At 58.4% G+C, this 14,233-nt stretch overlaps 1 protein-coding gene across 15 annotated transcripts in view; it reads right to left on the reverse strand.

Moving 5' to 3' along the window:
* MSI2 (musashi RNA binding protein 2) overlaps positions 1 to 14,233 on the reverse strand; it is a 257,207-nt gene that overhangs the window by 88,430 nt on the left and 154,544 nt on the right. The window lies entirely within an intron of this gene.

The raw sequence follows: 14,233 nt of genomic DNA on the forward strand, positions 1-14,233 counted from the left end.
GGGGAGACACTGAGCAGATCGCGGGTTTTCTTGGCAAGTCTCAAAGCCTGCGAAGAGCGGGAGCAGCGACACTTTCGCTGTCATTTTAGAACAGAAATAGATGCCAGGTACATTTATACATCAGCACGTCCACACACACCTCCATACGCAAACACGCGCTTATTTATATGCCTTTTCATATAGATTGATCTATAAATATAGATACATATTTTTCATACCATTACCCACGGCTGTTGGGTGCTTTTATCAAAGTCACCTGACCTGGAAAGCATCTGTTGTTAATACCACTGTTTTATTATTTATCAAATCCATTTCTTCATAGAATGACTAATTTCATACCCACAGCTGCTCCCCTCTTCCCTCGGCAGCTGCTCCTTCCCCGCGCAGCCAGGCAGGCTGTCAGCCCCTCCATCCCCCCCAAGCCCCCCGCACCCGGGCCGGGTACAGCGCCAGCGCCCCGCGCTCCCCCCTGCGCGGGGCCGAACGGCCCGGAGAACCCCGGAGCGGCACCGCCGGGAGCAGGGAGGGGGCTGCTGATTCGCAAGCAAACAAATCCCACGCTCCTGTCATCTGGGGATTTTGTCGTCCTTGTTTTCCTGCGTTTGCAGGGAAATTCCAGAGACTGGAGGAAAACCGAGGTTTTCGCTCCGTGGTGCCCGCAGGACGGAGCTCGCCAGCGGGGGGGAAGCAAGCCCTCCGCTGCGGGGACGCGCTGGCAGCGCGAGCGGAGGTGCAAGCGGAGGGCAGAGGGCTTGCAGGAGCAGGACTTGGCAAAAGCCAAACCTGCCTCCAACACACCCAGCGATTCCTGCTCATCCGAGCTTCCTGCGAGCTGACGGGGGAATATTCGTAGCTCCAAGGACGCCGAACGCCTGTTCTCCTGCCAGGGTTCTCCCTCCGGATCCTGCCCCAGTTCCGAGTGCGCTGCTGAACACGTGCGTTCACGCGTGACTCACGGATGGGTGAGGAGGGCGGTTTCCATCACCGGAGCCTTGCTGCGACGGAAGCCAACCACACAACTCTCAAACGACTTACAGCGGGGCCGGCGACGGTCCCACTAAGGGGAAACACGGCGAGCTGGGGCCGTGCTCGAAGTCCCCGCTCTGGCAGGAGCCGCCGGCGAGGCAGCTCACTGCCCCGACGCCCACCGCCCCGACGCCCACCGGGCCGCGGCCGGGCTGAATGCGCCTCGTGCCTGCGAAGAGCTGCGCAGTCGCTCACGGGAGGGCTGCGCAGGGTTCGTGGCATCTGCTCGCTCCTGGTCTTCTTCCAAAGCGGAGAAATAATGAAGCTGCTAGCGTGGACGGGCGTTTTGAAATTGAGAATAATCTGCAAATTACGACACTAGTTGAAGGTACTTTTTCTGGTCCAGAAAACACTCCATCAATTAAAACACCAAATCCCCACGGCCCAAATCTGTTGACCTGCAGTTCTCTGAAAGAAGCTGTTTTTCAACCTACTTATTCTATCGGACCCAGCAATAAAAGTGCCAGATGTTCTTACTTCAGCTCATATATACAAAAAACATACGGAATAAGCAAAATGACTCCTTGCCAGTACCTATTAATCAACCTAATTAAAGAAATATTCAGTCAAAACTTAGTGTTTTGGGAAAAACGCTATGGAGTACAGGTAAGAGGGCACCGCCGTGAACCGGCGCGGACTCCACGAGCTCCGTGCGACACAGCCCACCCGGCGCCGCTCCGCACGCACCGGCAGAGTCCCGACGCCTCGTGCGAAGGGAGGAAAGAAAAGGATGAAGAAATGGGGGAAGAATGACGCTTTTTGGAGGTGTTCTGTTCTTGTCTTGCTGCTAACGCCGGTGGGGAGGCGAAGACAGTCACAGAAATCGACCCTGGCCCTTTCCAGCCAGGACGGGGGAAGGAGCCAGCGCGGCCAAGGGCAACGCCAAGCGCAGGCACAGCCCGGCGCTCAGTGCCACCGTCACCTCCCGCCATCGCGGCGAGTCAGGGCCCTGCCGCTCGCAGCCGCTTGCCACGGGCTCATCGAAGCCACCAGACGATTTACAGCAGCAAACCATCTGCCCTCGCAGCTCCTGTCTGCTCAGTCCCAGTGTGGGAGCTCGGCTCTAGCTGTGGTTCAGGGCTCCTGCTTTCACAGAATCACAGAATAGTAGGGGTTGGAAGGGACCTCTGTGGGTCATCTAGTCCAACCCTCCTGCCGAAGCAGGGTCACCTAATTCCTCTCTCTGGTGGAACAGCCCCTGAGATGCAGGGTACACGGTACACGGACGCAGCCGAGCGCTCGCGTCACAGCTGCCGGCTGCTGCAAGGAGCGGCAAGACCCAAGCCCTCCGCGTGTCCCGGTCACCACCTGCAAACCACCGCGGTGACACAGGGCAGGGACGCAGTGTCCCCGCAGGCTGGAGAGCCGGCAGAGACACCGGGGCTGCCGAGAGCTGCAGCGACCTGAACCTTCTCCCACCCACAGCAGTCCGACGGCTCCCGGGAGCACCGAACACCACGGACCCTCGCTCCGGCACAGCGGAAAACCAGAGCTGTTATCAGAGGAAACCAGAAAAAAGCAGTGGGCTTTCTTGGCCCCCTCTCCAAGAGCATTTTCAGCTGTGAAATCCTGAAGAGCATCCCATGGGAAAATCGCTGCCCGGACCAACCGCTGTCTTGCCCTGCGAGATGGCTCCTTCTGCAGACACTGGGCTCACGGCGGCACCGAGATCCCGGGGCCGGAGCCGCAATGGTGCTGGCTCTGTGGCCACCGAAACCAGGCGGAAGAGGACGGTGGACGTGGTGCGGGTCAAGCTGTAAATGCTCCAGGGAGCGAGCGGGAGAAGGGGCAGAGGCAGCCGCCTGCCCTTCGCTGCCCAGGCAAGCCAGCCGGCAGCGAGCGTGCGCAGGAGGGGAGCAGGCTACGGCGGCGGCTGGCGAGAGCCGGAGGCGAGGAAGGCTCTGCGGGACCTGCCCGGAGACCCGACACCGTGTCACTGCAGCACACGTTCTGCGTATCTAAGCTAGTAATTTTAACAGCTTCTAATTTCCTAATACAAGAGGATTGATTAGGTGGAATGTATCCACCAAGAGCTGTAAACCGCTAATTGCAGGGTAGCAATGTTTCTGTTTACACACCCCACTGCCGAGCCCTCCTCCGGGCAGCAGAGCCACTCGCAGCTCTCGCCTCGCAAAAACGACCCCGGGAGCAATTCCTGCTCCGCCGGCGCAGCGCGGGGCCCGGGTCAGCCTCCGGCTCCAGCACACGCACCCCGTCAGCAGGTTCCTGCACCCCACAGCTTGGACCAGCAGCCCCCACCCGAGGTACCAACACTCAAACCGAAACCCCCAGCGCAGCAGAAGCGCAGCCGGGAGGCGAGGACAGCAGAGAGCCCACCCAACAGCAGGCTGGGGGTCAAAGCCTTTCCTTCTGCTAGCAGCATTCTTTGTGCAACCCGCGTTTCTGCTGAGTCTCCAGGTTTTGGGGATAGGGGATGTGTTATCTGTTTATACAGATCACCGGGAGGCTCCACACACCGCGATGACCTTGGAAAATGAAAGGCTTCGGCACCGCCCCAGCAACGTCCTGCTCACCTTCAGTAAAAGCCTTATGATCAAAACCAGCAGATCGAAAACACAGATATTAAAAAAAAGCCCCCCTCCCCCCCAAGGCGAGGACTCGCCCAGTCTGCTTTCAGCAATCCACTGGGAAAAGCAAACAGCCCACCAGGCAGCGCAAGCCGCTCAGTGTCGCTCCGTATTTCCATATCACATTTTTGGGCACAGCCATGCTGCGAGTAGCTGCCTATTTTCTCAAGGTCACCACGCTGATTTTAATTCTGCTCGTTGCATTAAGACTGCCTGTCTATGTAAATGTTGCATTTTGTTCTCCTCCTGTTTCTGGCCTTTCCTCAATTAACATTTTCAAACGGTCCCCCAAGACCTGAGGCGCTACCTGCTAATCACTTCGCTCCCGCGTTCTGGGAAGCAAAAGGGGTTTGGTTTCATCAGCTGAAGAGATTCATAAGCAAGAACTTCTTCGCAGCATTGAGGGTTTCTTTCCATTCACAGATCATCAGGATTTTTGCTAATTTATCTGTCACTCAACCCGGCTGCTCAGCAGCGACAACCACGCTGGCAACCCGAAGCCGCACTGCGACGACCTCACCGTCTTCGCGGCACAGCTTCAGCCCGCTCCCAACGCCCGCGCTCATCCCAGCAAAGCTCCTCTCGCGACTTTCTGCAGCTGAACCACTATCACAATTGTTAAAAAGTTCTTAAATATTTGCACAACTCTTGCTTTATGCTTCCTGGAGAACCCTTCAGAGCTGAGCAAGGCTCCACCGATTTACTTTGCGCTCTCCGACACACGCGTAGTCCAGCTGCATGAAGTCATCGACACTGGTCGGTACTAAGCCAACAGGAAGATTTTTTCTTTTGAAGCCAGCGACCCTTACCCGTGGTGCTACGGGAAGGGAACGCCCAGCGCTCCGCGCGTGGTCCTGCCCGCGCCGAGCCCCGGCTGCCACACCGACACCTCTGCGCCCCGCGCTGCCGTCGCCCACCTCTCTGTGCTCTGCGTCTCCGCCCGCGGCGTCGGGCCAGCTGCAAACCCATCGCTTGCTGCACCCCAGAACGCGAAACTCTTCTCTGAAAAGCTGTTTAATATCTTCTGCGCACAGGCGCCACGGAACATGCTAAACCTCCTCCTGCGCGCCGCTTCCTCCCTGCCCGTTTTACGCTCTGGCCCTGACCCTCCCGTCCTGCAGCCCTTTCCATCACGGCGACGAGGGCAGGACGCTGGCCCCCATCCCCTTTCCCAGTGCCTGCCATCCGCTCTGCAGCCCCTGTCCCTGTCCCCAGCACCTGCCATCCGCTCTGCGGCCCCCATCGCCGTCCCCAGCGCCTGCCACCCGCTCTGCGGCCCCCGTCCTTGACCCCAGCACCTGCCATCCGCTCTGCGGCCCCCATCCCTGTCCCCAGCACCTGCCATCCGCTCTGCAGCCCCTGTCCCTGTCCCCAGCACCTGCCACCCGCTCTGCAGCCCCCGTCCCCAGCGCCTGCCACCCGCTCTGCAGCCCCCATCCCCTTCCCCAGTGCCTGCCATCCGCTCTGCCACCCCCGTCCCCAGCACCTGCCACCCGCTCTGCGGCCCCCATCCCTGTCCCCAGCACCTGCCATCCGCTCTGCGGCCCCCATCCCTGTCCCCAGTGCCTGCCATCCACTCTGCAGCCCCTGTCCCTGTCCCCAGCACCTGCCATCCACTCTGCAGCCCCTGTCCCCAGCACCTGCCACCCGCTCTGTGGCCCCCGTCCCCAATGCTTGCCATCCGCTCTGTGGCCCCCGGCCACCCAGCGCCGGCCGTCGGGGACGCCTGTCCCCCGCTCGTCCCCCCAGGGGGGCTGCGCAGGGAGAGCGCCCGGCACCGAACGCTTCGCTCTGCGGCTGCTCCTCGTGCTACCTGCATGAGGGCTAATCAAAAGGAAGCCGGAGAAATGAAGAAGGCCAAAAGGTCTGGCTGTGTGGGGCTCTCCAGCCGGGGAGAGGGAATGAGATAATTGGTTTACAGGCGTTAGCTATGAAGACAAGATACAAACGAGTTTCACAAACCTCCGGTCCTTTACGATGTACTTTGAAGTTGATATTTACCTTAAAGTCTGATTGTGTAACTGGAGACTTCCAAACTAATTGTTGGGCTGCGTTTGCAACCTTTACCGGAGGCTGCCATGATAATTTTTTTCCTTATTATTACTGCATTTGTTTGTTAAATAAGAAAATAAAAATGTCAAGCCATCTCCCAAGCGCTGCTGGCAAGCCCCGTCTCTCCTCTTCTTCAGAGCATCCACTCCTTCGGTGCGTCCCGGCCAGGGCAGCTGTTCGCTCGTTCTCCTCCTCTGGATGCAATTTTCATTACTGGTATAAAATTAAGCAATAAGGTATGACAGACAGTACATAGCCGGGCAATTATTCCAAGCCTCAGGTGGCGTTCTCCAGCGCCAGGCTGGGGGCAGAATGACTGTAACCACCCGAGACGTTCAATAATCGCCTTGAAAAGCGTGGCCGGGAGCCTGATTCGCTATTCTGCAGCCGAGCCTACCGGGACGCGGGGCTCACACTGGCTCGGACGCGGTTATTTTTACACCTCACGTCAGGTGCCCCCATGCAGCAGCAATAGGCGCTGGCCAGGAAATTAAAAGACAAGGGAGACGGATCCAAGAATTGGCAGCTTTTCCTTTTTGCTTTGTGTTTATTAACACCGAGGCAGGGAGCAGGACCAAGCCTGGCGAGCTCGGGGCCACGGGCACGCCGTCGGGCGCAAGCCACCGCCCCGGCAGCGGCTGCCACCCTGGCCCGGGGGGTGACACCCACGGTCCCCACCGCTGACACAGAGGCTAAGGGGGAGAAATTGATGCCAAATGGGAAACTGGTGGGACGCGGCCGGCCGGCCCCGAGAGCGGGGCTGAAACCACGAGCCCCCTCCCCACGTTCCATCTCGCCCGCCGCAGCCGTGCCCGCTCCCACCTCGGTTCCGCCCGCGATGGAGGGGGACTCGCGGCACGAAGCAGGGAGGTGTGAACACCGCTCTTCACCGCGCAGCCCTTCATGTGTTTTACCACATGAATATTTATCAGTGAGGATGTAATATTAAAAACATACACATATAAAATATTAATATGGCACATGTCATAGCTGCAATCTAAATAGCTCGGTATGACTGACGGTATCATCGCTTAGCCGTCACCACGCTCACCGACAGGTCTCTGAATGGTAAATAATATTAACTAATGAACCTTCACAGCCCTCACGCAAAGTTTTGTAGCAAATATTTGTTTAAAAATCACTCAAAAGCACCCAGCCTGCAGCTCTCCCGCCTCCGCTCGTCTGTGCCTCCGGCAGAAGACGAACACCCTCATCCCTGCGCATCCAGGGTTAAAGTCTCTCTGCGCGTTGCCAGCCCCGGGTCCCTGGGATGGATTTCACCGGCGAGGCCGAGCCGAGCGAGCGCTTCCCTCAAAACAGCCACGCTCTCTGGAGTGCCATTGATGAAGTGATACAGCTGACAAGGGAATAAAAGCCCATCTCGTCGAGGAAAGCAATAACAATAATACCACCTCCGTTTTTATCTTATGTCGCACTTCTCATCCAAAGCCCTTCAAGCACTTTATGCTCTAAAAAAACACCACCACCGCATTTGGGGATGCTTTTCCCAAACCCTCTGGGTCAGACAGCAGCCCTCCCTTCAGCCCCGTCCTTCTAAAAGCAAAACTATGTGAGCAGGCAAAAGCTGCCCTCCGAGCTGTCCTCAAAGCGCTTGGGACTATTGCTAGGCTGCTGCCAAGACAAGCTACGCTGAAAATGACCAAATGAGGCAATTATTTCTATATATTTTAAATACTCTTTACTCAAAACTGCCTGGGGATGTATTTTTAAATGCACACGACCTTGCCTTACTTGAGGGAGATGGCAATAAACAAATAATTGCAGTGACTCTTAATTATATTTATATCTCATCTATAAAAATGTCAATTATAACTTCAGAGGTCAACTACAAAACGGAGGTTTTGGCAGCCGGACAGAACACAAAAGGCTATTTTTCTCCTAAGAAAAGCACCATCCTTCGCCGAGGCACAGACAGTATCTCACGAACATCACCCCTGTCTCTTCCAATGCACACAACCCTTACGCCAGCTGCTTCCACCTGGACAATCACTCTTCTGCACTGAAATCTCCTGGATGGGGACGGTGCAAACACGCAGCACGACCCTCGCGACCCCCCGGGAGAGGAGACCCCGCGCTCCCGCCTGCGGTCTCGGTGGTACCAGGCGCACAAATCCTTCCCTCTGATTTTTGCAGTTTTAGATCAAGCCCACACCTCAGGCACAGCTCTCCACGCGGCTGCGGAGCTCCCACGGCCCCACCAGAAGGTGCGGGAGGGGGCCGGGAGCGTCACTGTGCCCCGCTCGAGGGCACGGTGGGCAGCCCCCGGGTGCTGCGGGGGCTCGGGGGAGCAGCCCGGGGAGCCGCCAAGCTGAGGGGATGCTGAGCTGGAGGGGGGGGGGATGCTGAGCTGGAAGAAGGGATGCTGAGCTGGAGGGTGGGGGGATGCTGAGCTGGAGGGTGGGGGGATGCTGAGCTGGAAGAAGGGATGCTGAGCTGCAGGGTGGGAGATTTTGAGCTGGAGGGAAGGGAGATGTTGAGCTGGAGGGAAGGGATGCTGAGCTGGAGGGTGGGGGGGATGCTGAGCTGGAGGAAGGGATGCTGAGCTGGAGGGTGGGGGGATGCTGAGGTGGAGGAAGGGATGCTGAGCTGGAGGGTGGGGGGATGCTGAGGTGGAGGAAGGGATGCTGAGCTGGAGGGTGGGGGGGATGCTGAGGTGGAGGAAGGGATGCTGAGCTGGAGGGTGGGGGGATGCTGAGGTGGAGGAAGGGATGCTGAGCTGGAGGGTGGGGGGATGCTGAGGTGGAGGAAGGGATGCTGAGCTGGAGGGTGGGGGGATGCTGAGGTGGAGGAAGGGATGCTGAGCTGGAGGGTGGGGGGGATGCTGAGGTGGAGGAAGGGATGCTGAGCTGGAGGGTGGGGGGATGCTGAGGTGGAGGAAGGGATGCTGAGCTGGAGGGTGGGGGGGATGCTGAGCTGGAGGAAGGGATGCTGAGCTGCAGGGTGGGGGGATGCTGAGGTGGAGGAAGGGATGCTGAGCTGGAGGGTGGGGGGATGCTGAGGTGGAGGAAGGGATGCTGAGCTGGAGGGTGGGGGGATGCTGAGCTGGAGGGTGGGAGGATGCTGAGCTGGAGGGTGGGGGGATGCTGAGCTGGAGGGTGGGGGGATGCTGAGCTGGAGGGTGGGGGGATGCTGAGCTGGAGGGTGGGGGGATGCTGAGCTGGAGGGTGGGGGGATGCTGAGCTGGAGGGTGGGGGGATGCTGAGCTGGAGGGTGGGGGGATGCTGAGCTGGAGGGTGAGGGGATGCTGAGCTGCAGGAAGGGAGATTTTGAGCTGGAGGAAGGGAGATGTTGAGCTGAGGGTGGGGGGATGCTGAGCTGGAAGAAGGGAGATGTTGAGCTGGAGGAAGGGATGCTGAGCTGGGGGTGGGGGGACGCTGAGGTGGAGGGACCCTCAGCGCGACGCAGCCCCTCGCACAGCACCACGGGGCTCCCAGCCCAGCCCCTGCCCGAGGCAGCCTCCTCCCAGACACGGGGAACGACGGGGAGGTTTGCAACCACTGCAAAAACCCAGCTCCTTTCAAAGCTCCGCCACGATCGATGCCCGTCTTTTGGAGATGTTCTAACCTCTGACACATAGGATATTGTCTGCATCACACAGCCAGCCTGCCTTCCTTTAATTTTGTGGAGTTTCAAGGAAAAAAAGGTCCAAATCACCTGCTGTCACTTCCCTCCTCTCTCCCCTGCCATTCCTAACCATGTGAGAGAATTAATTGATATGAAAATAACTCTGGGGGTGTATGGCTTCGGAAAACATACAGCATTACATTCAATACCGGCAATTACAGCTTGGGGGATTCACTCGCTCAACATCTTTATTGGTCTTTTCGCAAGTCGAAGACGCGGGACCGCCGCGCTGCACGCCGCGGGCAGCTTCTGGAGCGGCCGACGGCGACAGGCAAGCACGAAGCAGCGACGTGCTGGTGGCGAGCGGTGCAGGCTGTGACCAAGAGCAGCCTATTACAGCAACCAACGAACACGTCACCTTCTCTCAACTCATCTCTACCCTCCTGCTTAGCAGTCGCAGAAATAAAGGGGAGTTGCCAAACAAATTTATCAGCAGACACTGCACTCGCTGCGCTCTCCTTTCCGCAGCGCGGGAAGGGCTGAGCCCGCTCCCGCACCCCTCGGTTCAGACACCTCCGCCGAACCCTTCCCTCGCTCCTCCGAATCCGCCCGCCGTGTTGCCTCAGCTCGGCTGGACACACCAAACCAGACCCCGCTGCCGGGGGCTGCGGCAAAGCACAAGGGCACGGCGGCCGCCCCGGCCGGCTCGGCGGCTCGCCCTGCTCGCCAGCAAACCCGGGTGCTTGCGGGAGCTCCCTCCCGTAATCAAGTTAGAAGGACATCAGCATCTTGCCAGGCTCCCTCCCACCCCAAAGATCAATAACTCATGCTGAACTCCAGATTTTATCTGCACTTTTCAAGGGTAACAAAATAACACCACCCTGGGTTTTTGCTTTCCAATTACAAAATCCTTTCAAGATTGACCCAGTAATTCTCAGCTCTATGAAATTCCAGCCAGCGAAGCAAGTGATGAAAGTGATCTTCCAGAGTGCTTGGAGAATTTGTGTGCGTGGTTTTGCTCGATGGGCAGAAGTGTAAAAGCACAGCAGAGGGCACAGAAACAGAGCATTACCCACACTTTCCTTCCAAAAAGAAACGGTGCCCTAGCTAAGCTGACCGGAGATATTCGCGTTCTAAGCGCGGGCTCGTTGCACGCCGCTATCACAACGAAGGGGCCAAGCCAGAAGGAAAACCCTTGCAGGCAGACACGGCACCCCCGGGATGGCTTTACCTACAATACTCTAAAAAATAACCACTCCTCCAATGAAATTCTCACAGCTTTTGTAGCCTGCCTTTAATAAGCTAAGCTGGACAGACAGACATGAAACGCAACAGCCCAGAGTCTTCTTTTCCTTGGAGAACATCCACGAAGAGTGGGACACCAAAACAGAAAGAGCCACCAGCAGAGGCACCACGTGGTCAGCTTGATGACATTTTCAATGTTCTAAAAGTTCTGTGCTCCACTGGCAAGGCGTGAAGTTTTGTTCTGGGTGGGGTCCTGAAGCCTTCCCAAGGTATTAATAAAACTGTTCAAGGATGAGCGGTTCTGAAAATCCCTCTTACCACGCCCGGTTAAACCTGTGCAGCTCCACCAAGTGCTCGGTGCCGGTCCGGCGCCGCGCGGGCGGGCGAGTCACACGCGCTCGGAATACGCACCCCTGCGCCAGCAGGGCGAGGGAGGTTCTCCTTCCCCTCTACACTGCCCTGGTGAGGCCCCATCTGGAGCACTGTGTCCAGTTCTGGGCTCCCCAGTTCAAGAAAGATGAGGAGCTACTGGAGAGAGTCCAGCGCAGGGCTACGAGGATGAGGAGGGGACTGGAGCATCTCCCCTACGAGGAGAGGCTGAGGGAACTGGGCTTGTTCAGCCTGGAGAAGAGAAGGCTGCGAGGGGACCTTATAAATGCCTACAAATATCTGCAGGGTGGGGGTCAGGAGGATGGGGCCAAGCTCTTTTCAGTGGTGCCCAGCGACAGGACAAGGGGCAATGGGCACAAACTGAGGCACAGGAAGTTCCGTCTGAACATGAGGAAGAACTTCTTCCCTCTGAGGGTGACGGAGCACTGGAACAGGCTGCCCAGGGAGGCTGTGGAGTCTCCTTCTCTGGAGATATTCCAGCCCTGGCTGGACAAGGTCCTGTGCAGCCTGCTGTGGGTGACCCTGCTTGGGCAGGGGGTTGGACTAGATGACCCACAGAGGTCCCTGCCAACCCCGACCATTCTCTGATTCTGTGATTCTGTGTAACTGCGTCCACAAATATTCCCCAGTTGCTCGCAAGGAAACTGATCTCGTCCCACAGCAGCAGAAGTGAACGGTCACACTGCCTTCCCCTCGCCTGCACTGAGGACTCCAGGCCCAGACCAACTATGGCAAACCACAACGGGTATTTTCTCTGCCGTTTCTCCTTCCCTTGGCTAATTTGAAGACACAGATTGCAACCCGCGAGTGGTTTTAAGAATTGCCATTAACACCGTTGCTGCACGCTACTGCATTCTAAACATGTTCCCAACACAATCAGAATGTCACAATTTGTAAAATCTGGGGTGATTTTATAAACGATCGATGCAGCAGACCTCGCTTCATCACCACAGCTACTGGCCAGCTCATTAGCCTGATTAGTGGTAGCTGCCTGCACAGAGAAGGAGAAAACATCAGGAAAGACTGGATAAATTCAAGTGTGAAGACGAAGAGGACTCTCTGCTCTGCCTTTTACACCTCTGTCTTCCTTTCATCTGTACTTGGCAGAGCTCAAGAGCGGGGCTCAGACCTTCACACCCCGCTGGCAGCAGCGCAGCCCCTCGGCACCGGCCGGGCTTCACCCGCCCGCAGGAGTCCTGGCTGACCCCAGCGAACAGGCAGCAGTGTCCTGCACCCAGCAGAAGGGCACGCCTGATCCCTGGGAAGCAGCCCCACGAACAGAGCCGACCCTCCCGGGAGCCCCAGAAGGAGCCCCACGAACAGAGCCGACCCTCCCGGGAGCCCCAGAACTCCCTCATCTGCCCGGAGCGGGGAGGGGGCTCCAGCCCACCCTGCCCCGGACGGCACAAGCCGGGGGACAGAGCCTGACTCCGGGAGGTGTGGGAGCATCACCTCCAGCCAGCTGCTCTGCAGGTGACACGGAGACAAGCAGCCGCAGGCCAGGGACCTGCGTGCTGGGCTGCAGGAGCCTCAGGAGAGGGCACGGAGCTGAACGCCAGGACGCACCGCCAGCCTCCCCGATGCACACCACGTGAACTTGCCGGGTTAGGACACAGGTTAAGAGAAGAAAACGAGGAGTACAAACAGAAGCAGGCAGCAGCCTTGCTGAAACACCTTCACGGGGCCAGATCTGCCCAGTGTGTGCCTTGCTGGGACCAAAGCCCCCGGTAGCCTTTAAGCCCAGCTCCCAGCAGACCACGTCAGAGCGGGGCCGCTGGGACCTCGTGCCCAGCACAAAAGCAACAAATAACGCAGCTCTTCAACGCCACAAACAACGCGCCCAGATCCTGAACGGGGATGGGTATTTACGGCCCGTTTCAGGGTGGTTACAAAGAGAAGGGTGGAAAATTCCCTGGATATAGAAGGAAGTTGTCAGGCATTGAACTTTCCAAACTACGCAGGAGTTTTGAACGCTTGGTTCCTGTTACAAAACTGCTGGGCACTGGCTGCTCCCGCGCCTTCCCCGGCTCTGAGGAGCTTCTCTTTCCAAGCAAGCCTTTCGCTCGCTGCTGCTGGACCTTCCAGGGCACTCCAGTCCCCGACCGCGGAGCGGGACCCGTGCCTAGGGCGCTGCTGGCGGCAGGGCACGCTGTCCTGGAGGCTGCCGACTCGCCCAGCCATCTGCACGCCCGAGGCTGCTCGTTGAGGCAAACATCAGAGCAGGGAATGATCCGGACTGCGCTGGGAGGTCAGGTCTTCTGACCCTGCCGTGCGGACGACGGCGAGGCGGCAGCGGCCGGGCTCTCGGGGCTGCTCCCCTTGCCCGCTCCCAGGGCTGCCATCGCTGCCCGGCCGGGCGCAGGCTCCTTTACACCTTCTGGCAGCCGCCCTGGACAAACGGGCCACGTGCACCACGCCGAGGAGCTGAGACAGCAACTGCACCCCCCAAGAGAGCCCCCCCCAGAGGCCGGAGCGCGAAGGGGCCAGTGACAAACCTCGGGGCTCGCGTCCACGCCGTGGCACGGGGGCAGAAGCCACAAGCTGCGCTGGCTTCCGCGCCGCCCCCAAACACACGCTGTCCTAAAGCAGGGGGACCGGGGCATGAAATCCATCTCGTTCGGAGGGAAGGGTCTCGGAGCCTGAACCCAGTACAGCTTCTGGTGCTGCTGTGAGAGCCTGGGTACGTTTTATCCCCTCCCAGCTGAACGGAGCGGCTGCCAGGCTGCTCGCTGCCTGGAGCTCGGCGTCTCTGCTGCAGCGATAGCGTGGACCACTCGCGAGGGACAGAGGAGCATCATTTATTTCCACTGAAAGGAATGGCCGTAACACTGGAAATAATCCTCAGCTCATTCTCACAGAACTGTACAAGCGGTGATGGAACCTCATCTCTCTTGTGAAATATGTGGAGGGAAATTCCTCGTCTGGAGACCCCGCTTATTCTGAGCTACCAGCACCTGAGGACGAGCAGCCCTCGGCTTCAAAGTTCCAGCATACTTGAAACCCCAGCAGAGGGGCTGAGCGCCGCAATGTCCTGCTGCCTCAGCCCAGCTGGCCTTGGGCCCAGTTTAGTCTAACGCTAGCCACCGTGGCACAAACCCCCCGCTTCCCTGCAGCCTCCCCACACAGCTCCCCGGGCTCTGCTACCTCCAGCGACTCCGCGGAGCCTGAGAATGGTCCTCCCAAAGGTAAGTCATTAGACCGACCAGAAAAGTCATCTCTAACACAAAAATCCAGGTGACACGTAGCGTTATCTGCCGAAGAGAGGCAGGACAGCGGGATTTAGCCCCACGGGGCTCAGCCACCGGCTCATCGCGTTGACGCTGGCTTTGGGCTGTGCTCACCAGGCA

This window comes from Opisthocomus hoazin, chromosome 20, assembly GCF_030867145.1.
Source record: "Opisthocomus hoazin isolate bOpiHoa1 chromosome 20, bOpiHoa1.hap1, whole genome shotgun sequence".
NCBI lineage: Eukaryota > Metazoa > Chordata > Aves > Opisthocomiformes > Opisthocomidae > Opisthocomus > Opisthocomus hoazin.